Consider the following 8,576-nt stretch of genomic DNA (forward strand, 5'->3'; position numbering starts at 1 on the left):
TATTATTTATTAATAATATTATTGCCTATTTTAAAGTCTATCAATTAGACAATCACTTAGTAGTCATTCCATATTCGATAGCCGTTCCATACTATTTCCGTTCTTTTTTTTCCCGTTCTTCTCAAGTTGACTCGTGTTGAGACAAAATCTCTCTCAAATGATTTTAATGATAACAAAATTACTTACATGATTATGATTATGGTTAATGACTAATCTGTGCTTTTGAGTGAATTCATATAAGAAAACATGTTATTGATCATTAAGACATAAAGGAGAAAAATATGATTCAAATTTAGAGGATTGGAACTTAAAAGGATGTCCTCATAAGAACATGAAGATTCAATTCTGCATATTACTCATCCTCACCAGAACAAATGTTTGTATTCATTAAAGAAAGACAAAATAGTATTAAAAATGAATAAGTAAAGCATTTGAAATAAAGAAGTCAGAAGACAAAAGCATAGGTACGAGGATAACCAGTACAATGTAAGAGGATGGCAATACTAGTCTGAAGGACGGTTCTATAAAGTCCACATCATTCCCAAATGTTGAAAGCAACTCATCATATCACGTGCAAAGGCTATTAGTAGACCTATATATCATTCTTGTATGATTGAAAAAGCTATATGAAGTCAAGATACAGAAATGCAACAACAAACAAGCCAAAAATAGAATCCTTTACATGTCTTGAAGAAAGGTGCCTTGACCCACTTGCTTGAGCATTGACTTTTCTCTCTTGTCAACTTCACTCTCAAAAGGTGAAAATGTATTAACCATTTCAAGCTTCAGAAAATGTTGCAGCCCACAAAGTCAAAGAAATATCCTTACATATCTTGAAGGTTGAGAAAAGAAAAGGACAACTCAAGATCAAGTTCCAAGGAGTTGATCCTCCTGCTCGAGGATGGACTGAGTCAGTCCAAAGACAACTGGATGATAATTCTGTAAATATGATGCAAGACCTTGGACTTTTTTTTATCAAGTCTTCAATGTTCATAAAAAGCTCGCCACATGGAAAGATCATCATAAGACCTCTATAAAAGGCAGCAAGCTATTCATCATCATATATACAACACAATTGCATAAAAAGATCAAGTATCTTAAAGCCATCAAGAGCAATATCCATCCTCCCTTTATAATTTCTATAAATCTTATATTAGATCTTTGAAATATCATTTGAGAAAGTATTTAAGAAAAGAGAAACAATCTTATTCATAATCATTCTGTAATTTCCAAGTAAGTTACACTTGGAAATAGTTGAAACTTGATTGTAATCTTGGTGAAGCTAAAGAAAACACAAAGTGTTATCATCCTCTGTGAGAGGTTGATTAGTTTTGAACATTAGTGAAATCTCACAAGTGTGTGAGAACTGGATGTAGCCTTCATTGGGTGAACCAGTATAAAAATTGTGTTTGTCACTCTTTACTCTTTCATTTCATTAGCTCAAATCTAAAGGTTTAATAATCATCCTCGAGTTTGCATCCTCTCCGAGAGGATAGTTTTTAAACAAGAGAAAATTATTTTTAAACGGCAAAATCGCTATTCAACCCCCCTTCTAGTGATATTTAGCTACATCAACTCGTTCATATTATTATATTTATACTATGTAAGATTTTAATATTTACTACTTCAAAACCTTATTTTTTTTCTTTTATCTTTGTATTCCTTTAGTAAAGTTAGCCTTTGAACAATGCATTTGACTTAGAAGAAATATGATCTAAGGCATCAACTTCATACCTTCCTATTTCTTTTGAGGGGATCGATCACTTAATTATAGGTAATGATTTAGTGGCATGTCTTAAATAATAGCATATGCGACTTCTATGTTCTTGTTCATCAATGCTCCTCATACAACGACTTATCTATTGTGATTCTTGTAGTGTACAAGAGTCCATTGTACAATGTATAGAAAATTAGCCATCTTTCTAGCTCATGACAAGAGCACAATCTTAACATCTCCTTGAAACGCTCCCAAGCTTCATAGAACGATTCTTTATCTTGTTTAGAAAAATTGGTGATTTGATTTCTCAATTATGCAATATTTTTTGGCGGAAAATATTTAACAAGGAATGCTTGCCTTAACTTATCACATGTGGTAAGGGATTCAAAAGGCTTTGAATGTAGTCAAACTCTACCTCTATCCCTTAATGAGAAAGGGAAAAACCTTTGTCGAATGACATCACTACTCACTCTATTCATTTTCAAAGTGACACAATACTCTAAAAAAATAGACCAATGGAGGTTTAGATCATCCATTGGTTAACTAGAGAATTGGTTTTGTTGTACCATGGACAACAACAAAGGTTTTAATTCAAAATTGTTAGACACTACCTCCGGACGCACAATACTCGATTGAGGTTCCATAGTAATGAGAAACACATATTTTTTAAAGGTTTTATTTTTAGCCATTGTTAAATCTTTTTCTCGTTCATAAATTACTTGCTATTTTCTTCTGCTATGAAAAAATCTTTCTATCTCAGATAGTGGTTCAATAAGATTCCCAAGACTTCAGACTCTTCGCATTTAAAGAAAGAAAACAATCATTAACAGGAAAATAAAAAGAATTTTTAGTCTAATTGGTAAAAAAAGAGAATTATTATCAAAATCAAAGTCCCCGACAACAGCGCAAAAAACTCGATAAACTTGCAAGTTTATAGTATTATTGGGTAGTACAAATTATCGTTCCGTCAAGAATTTTGTTATGAGTATCAATCTCTCTTTACTACAATAATGGTTAGCTAAAACGAAGATTGTTGATAGAACGTTTTTTGGTTAAAATTTGCAATAAGAATAAAGCCTTGAGATTGTAGTTTTTCACAATGATAGACACAATAAAAATAATCATCTCTAAGTTATGGACGTTAAAATCTTAAAATTCAGATGAACAATTAAACTAATGCCTCATTTCAAAGAGCAAAAAGCGTGTCTTAAGCTAATACCCAACCTATTTTTATGATTAATGTATTAGAAAAATCCATCAAAAGAAGTTACCTTTCTTGATTTCTAGAGAACCAAATCTATTTTTATGATTTAATTCTCTTATCCAATCTTATGAGTTAGATATCAAATTCCACTTTTCAGTACTTCATTTGATATCTTTACTAAGATTAGATTAAAAGAACAACACCCATGTCAAAAAGAAAGAATGTGAAATTGTTAGAGATTAATCATTGGAAACTCTACAATCCCAAAACAAGAGATAAATGTTTTTAGAGGTGAAGTAACATAATAATTATACATAAAATCAAAATACTTACCAGTAGGTTGTGGCTCTATCGGTGGGTTTGATTCACAAAACAATAAATACTAGACAAAACAGAACATGACAATGCAATACTCTACAAAACAACTTTTTGTAGTCCACTATATATCATGATCAATACACAAAACAAATAATTTTATATTGCACCGTATTATATATGTCTTGCTCATCTTATTGTATGTGTTCTATGCAAAAAAATTGGGAGATTCGATTCCTTCTCAGAAAAATAACTCGAACTACTACTATACTTCCATTAGTGTTCGTTTATGTATTTTTTTTTTAAAATTGAATAGACATTATGTGCCTGCCTCATATCTTACTATTGTGCTTGCCTACAATGTTCAATTCATGTTTGTGCAAATAAACAAAAACACACTCGTTGAAGAACGCAGTCGGAGGAGAAGCACGGTTTTGCAGCGCAGAGCAAAAACAGAATTTTCTGCATGACTATTTTTTTTTTGCAGAGCTTATGTTGTATTTCTGTTATAAATATATATATATATAGAGACGGAGGGAGGGAGGCTTTGTTTTTTAGCAAATCAAAAGCACTATATATTTGTCTAGTTCTAGATATCCTAAAAACGTTTGATTAATTGATGAATTATGTTTATTATATTTGCTGCAATCGATTGCTATTATTTTTTATAATCAATAAATTTTGTTGGTTGCAATTTTTGAACATTCATTAACATACTTGATTTTTATTTCATAATCTATTATTAGTATTATTAGGTTAAAATGCATTTTTGATCTCTCAAGTTTCACAATTTGCAATTTTGTCCCTCTTAATTTGCAAAAGTCAAACCCACATAATTTAGAACGGGTCATTTTGACTGTTGTCTAACAACAGCATGTGATCAACAAAACCTATGTTTCATTTTGCAGTGTTTTCTTCTTACACATTTTGCGAGCTGATTTTTGTAAAATCGTCTGATTGTAGAACTTAAGACTGAAAAGTATAATTTATTATTATTATTATTATTATTATTATTATTATATTATTATTATTATTATTATTATTATTATTATTATTATTATTATTATTTTTATTATTATTATTATTATTATTATTATTATTATTGGCTAAACGAGTCTGTGTTCGTTTGTCCATTTTTTTTATTGTTCTAGCGTGCATAAATAATGAATTGCAATTTATGTGTGATTATCTACAAAAGCTAGAATTTGAATCTTTATTTTTAAGTAGAATTGTTTAACAAATCAAGCCATACATGTTTAGTGTATAAAGTTATCAAGATAGAACATATATACAAAATTAAAATATTAAATACAAATGAAGATGTTAATAAATGACATTGTAAAAAATATGAGAAAGAAAAAACATAAATAGAATATCAAAAATAGGTATTAAATTAAATATAAAATAAAGTATATGATAGTCTGTATCTACGAATTTTATTACTTTCAAACATGGACTCTGCGCGAGAAGTATGTTTCATTTCTTTGCATGACATTGAAACTTATTTTATATTAGTCATTATAAAAATAATATATGGAAAATAAAACGTCAATAAATTGGAATTTCTTTATCAATGAATTCTTGAGTTTTGAAAAACTAAAAATAAATTCACATAATGTCATGTATAAACATACAATGTATCCTATTTATTGTAATATATAAAAGATTTATGTCATAAAATTTAAGTACTTGAAGAATGCAAATATTTTGCTTTAATTTAGAAGATGTGTTAACATGATTGTTTGTAATTGATATTGCATCGTGTAGATTCCTAACATATAAATAAATAAAACTTTAGTTTATTTATAAACTTTTTGCATAATTTATATTTTTTTAGACAAATCATATAAATTATCTATTCACTTTTTAGACAATTAATTCTCTATTTTATCATTTTCCAAAGTTGAGTTTTATTTATTATTATTGTGGAACCCCATCCAATTGTTGTTATTTTGTATATGAATCTTATAAATTACCAATTCATCTTTTGAACAATTAATTCTCTAGTTACCATTTTTCAAAGTTGAGTTTCATTTATTATTGTTTGTTTCAAATTTTAGTGTAATTTAGCTAGTAACGAAGCATGAATATAATATATGTATATATGATTTAATAAATGTAAGAGAATAGTACTTATGATTGAAACAAAAGAATATTTTATAACACTACATTTATTGTGCATTCCCCATCACCCCTTCATTTTTTCATTCTTTAATAAGGACTTTTGTTGCATTTTGTGAAATTTCTCTTGACAGAGGTACATACAACTGACCATGACTGAAAACATGTCATGGTAGATAGATTTGAAAGTTCAGAATGGTCAGTCTCTGTTACTTGTTGATTGTAACCCCAAAACTTAGTTTTACATGAAACTATTTTTTACTCAGCATAAGGGAAAGTCTCGAACTATCAAATGTTTTTAATTTAATTCCAGGTAAGAAGACTCTTGATTCAACATTATTTCCTATTAGGATTTTAACATCCAACGTATTTCTAAAAACACCACACCATAATAATCTTGTGTGGTTGCATAGACCATTATTAGGATCTATTTTTCACAACAACATCAATGTCGCACCTTTCTTGACCTTTAAAACGTGTGGTGACAAACCACCTTGATCAACTTAGTTTTAGAATTTGTGTTGATATAAGTTGTGCGTGTCCCCATCAACCTCATCAGATGATAGCAAATTTTATTCTTCTTAGGAAATTGATTGACAATCGTATCATTCAATTTTTTCATATCATCATTTTTCGGTGTAAGTATAGCTCTTTCTACCATGTATGACTAATGAAGTAGCAATGTCAATTTACAAAGAAGGGGGGTTTGAATTGTAAATGTTCCTATTTAAAAATTCCTGAAAATACATAAGGATTTAACTCAAGAATGATCTTGGTTAAGAAAACAAAAAACGAAGAACGTTCTTGGTTTTTACCAGAAAACGGAGAACGTTCTTGGTTAGCCTAAAATCAGAAAATTAGTTTATGTTTTTAACTTAAATAATTAGTCAGCTTAATAAATAAGGAGATAAGAGAAAGAATGTCACACAAGTATGTGTCCTGGTTCACTCAACTTGGACTATGCCTAGTCCTCACAACTGTGATATTTTCCACTATGTTCAAAACAAAGAATCTTCTTGGTTTTACAGCACCTAGCTCAGATCAACCTTAATCTGTTACAAACTCAAATTCTTTCCACTCATAAATCAGGTCACCTATCAACCTTGATAAAATTTCTTACAATCTAACCAAATTATACTAAACTCTTATAGTTTGAGTTTTACAATAATGATGAGATAGTTTTGATAGAATCTGATATGTCTCAACTCTTGTGTGAGATTCGATTATTTACAAAGAACTCAGTACAATAAAAACAGAGTATTGAAATATAATCATAACTGATTCTTTCTTGAGAAGGTGAGAATTTCAAGTATGTGAATGTGAATGATTTTATGAAGCTTGTTAGCACTTGAACTTCTTGCATTTCCCTGAGCATTGGCCTTTCTTTTATAGGAGTTTTAGAGAAATTAATAATGGTCAAAAGAGTTGTTGGTAGTGCTATGCGAGTTTTGACCAAAATCAATATATATGAATAAAAATATTCCATCTTTTGATTCAGAAGATGAAGATTTTGCCTGGCTAGGGACTGGCTTAGGAGTGGGAGCAGGATGAATTGGGGGAGGAGTTAGTCCCAATTTTGGAGAAAGTTGCTTTGTCAGCCAGATTCGTAACAAAGTGGTTTCCTGATCTTGCTGAAGATGGCGTACCATGATGGTCTGAAGTGCAACCATGATATCAGAGTTTGATGGTTCAACCTTGGGAGGAGGAGTAGGGAGATGAGTGGAAGGTTGAAAGGTGGCAGCAACAATTGTGATTGAGGGGATATGGGTGATGCAAACAGATGGAAGAGTGACAAAAGAGGTGGCCACTAAGGGTAATGGATCAGAAAATGTTTGTTGTTGTATGGATGGGCCAGAAGTGTCTGGAAAGATTAAAAATTAACTGATTCCAAAAATGGAGGAACTAGTTTTTTGTGGAGAAAGGAAATGAGGAGACATAGTGCTCATATGATGGTTAGGCAATAATGTACCCAAGTCATGTGGTGGAGAGTGAAGTATTTGGGAGTAAGAGAGGAAGTCTGTGGAGGATAGGGTTGATGGTTGAGGAAAAATGGAGAAAGTAGAAGGATTGGGAGAATTTTTTGGATAACGTTCTCAGTTTGGTGAGCAAGTTCAGTTACTGCTTCTGTTGATTGTTCAGGTGGTTGATGTGGTGAGACTGAGGCTAGTGTAGGAGCAACTCTTCTCCTTGTTGAGCTCTTCCTCTTTAGTGATTTTGGTGGGAAATAAGGTGCAGGAGTAGGCGTTTTAGATGTGGTTTTCCTCATGAGATATGTTTTTTGAGGAAACACATGGAAATTTTAATGAGATTTTTCTCATTTGTTAGAGGGATTTGAAAATACCTAAAGATTTTGGTGAAGATCATCTCACAAGGGACTGTGTTTTTTTTTTTTTTTTTTGTAATCTTTGGTGGCAACAATTATCATATGGTGGATGATGATGTATGGTAGATTGAGACGTTTGCAATTTTGAAAGTGATAGATGACCAAGACATCGTTATCAAATACATACTCATCACTTCTACAATGGGGAAGTATGGCATGTTGGCTAATGTTGTTAAAATATTTTTGTTTATTATTTTTATTTTCATATAATTTTTTTTCCTATTCACAGTCTAATATATATATATATATATTTGAATCAAAGATTAATACAAATCACAAACATTGTATTAAATAAGTGTTTTATATATGCTTTTGTATATAACAATGTACTATTAAACACAAAACATAAAATAAACTCAACTTAACAAAAACTATTAAAAATTAATTATTTAGTAAACCGTTTTTATTTTATTTTGAATGTGTCCATCGATATCATTATAATAATTCAATATATATGAAATTTGTTCATTGAATGTGTAATTCATATGCTATTATGATCTTCAAATATATTTTCGCTAATTAATTTCATTTTCAAATGTGTATTTCTTTAGATAATTTTCACCATATTAGTAAAAAAATATATTGAAGAATGTTTTTATAATTTCAATACATTCAAGAACGTAACAATAGTAATATCTAACACATTTAAGAACAAAAATAAAAGCGGAAAGATATTAAGTAGCACATTTAACAATAGTAACAATAGCACATTTAAGACACTAATACTCCTCAAATTTTGAAAAAACATTCACTTATCCTATACTCACTAAAAAAGTTATATATAACATTTATTTTTGTCATTCTTTCAACTTTATCTTTCATTTATTATAAGTATA

The 8,576-nt window shown here is 29.9% G+C and overlaps 1 non-coding gene across 1 annotated transcript; it reads left to right on the plus strand.

The window, feature by feature from the left end:
* The first annotated feature begins 1,924 nt into the window (after window positions 1-1,924).
* LOC113787902 (small nucleolar RNA R71) lies at window positions 1,925-2,030 on the plus strand. The gene has a single exon (XR_003474421.1). It is a non-coding gene; the product is annotated as a small nucleolar RNA R71 (small nucleolar RNA).
* The last annotated feature ends 6,546 nt before the right edge of the window (window positions 2,031-8,576 follow it).

Source organism: Cicer arietinum, chromosome 7 (assembly GCF_000331145.2).
Source record: "Cicer arietinum cultivar CDC Frontier isolate Library 1 chromosome 7, Cicar.CDCFrontier_v2.0, whole genome shotgun sequence".
NCBI lineage: Eukaryota > Viridiplantae > Streptophyta > Magnoliopsida > Fabales > Fabaceae > Cicer > Cicer arietinum.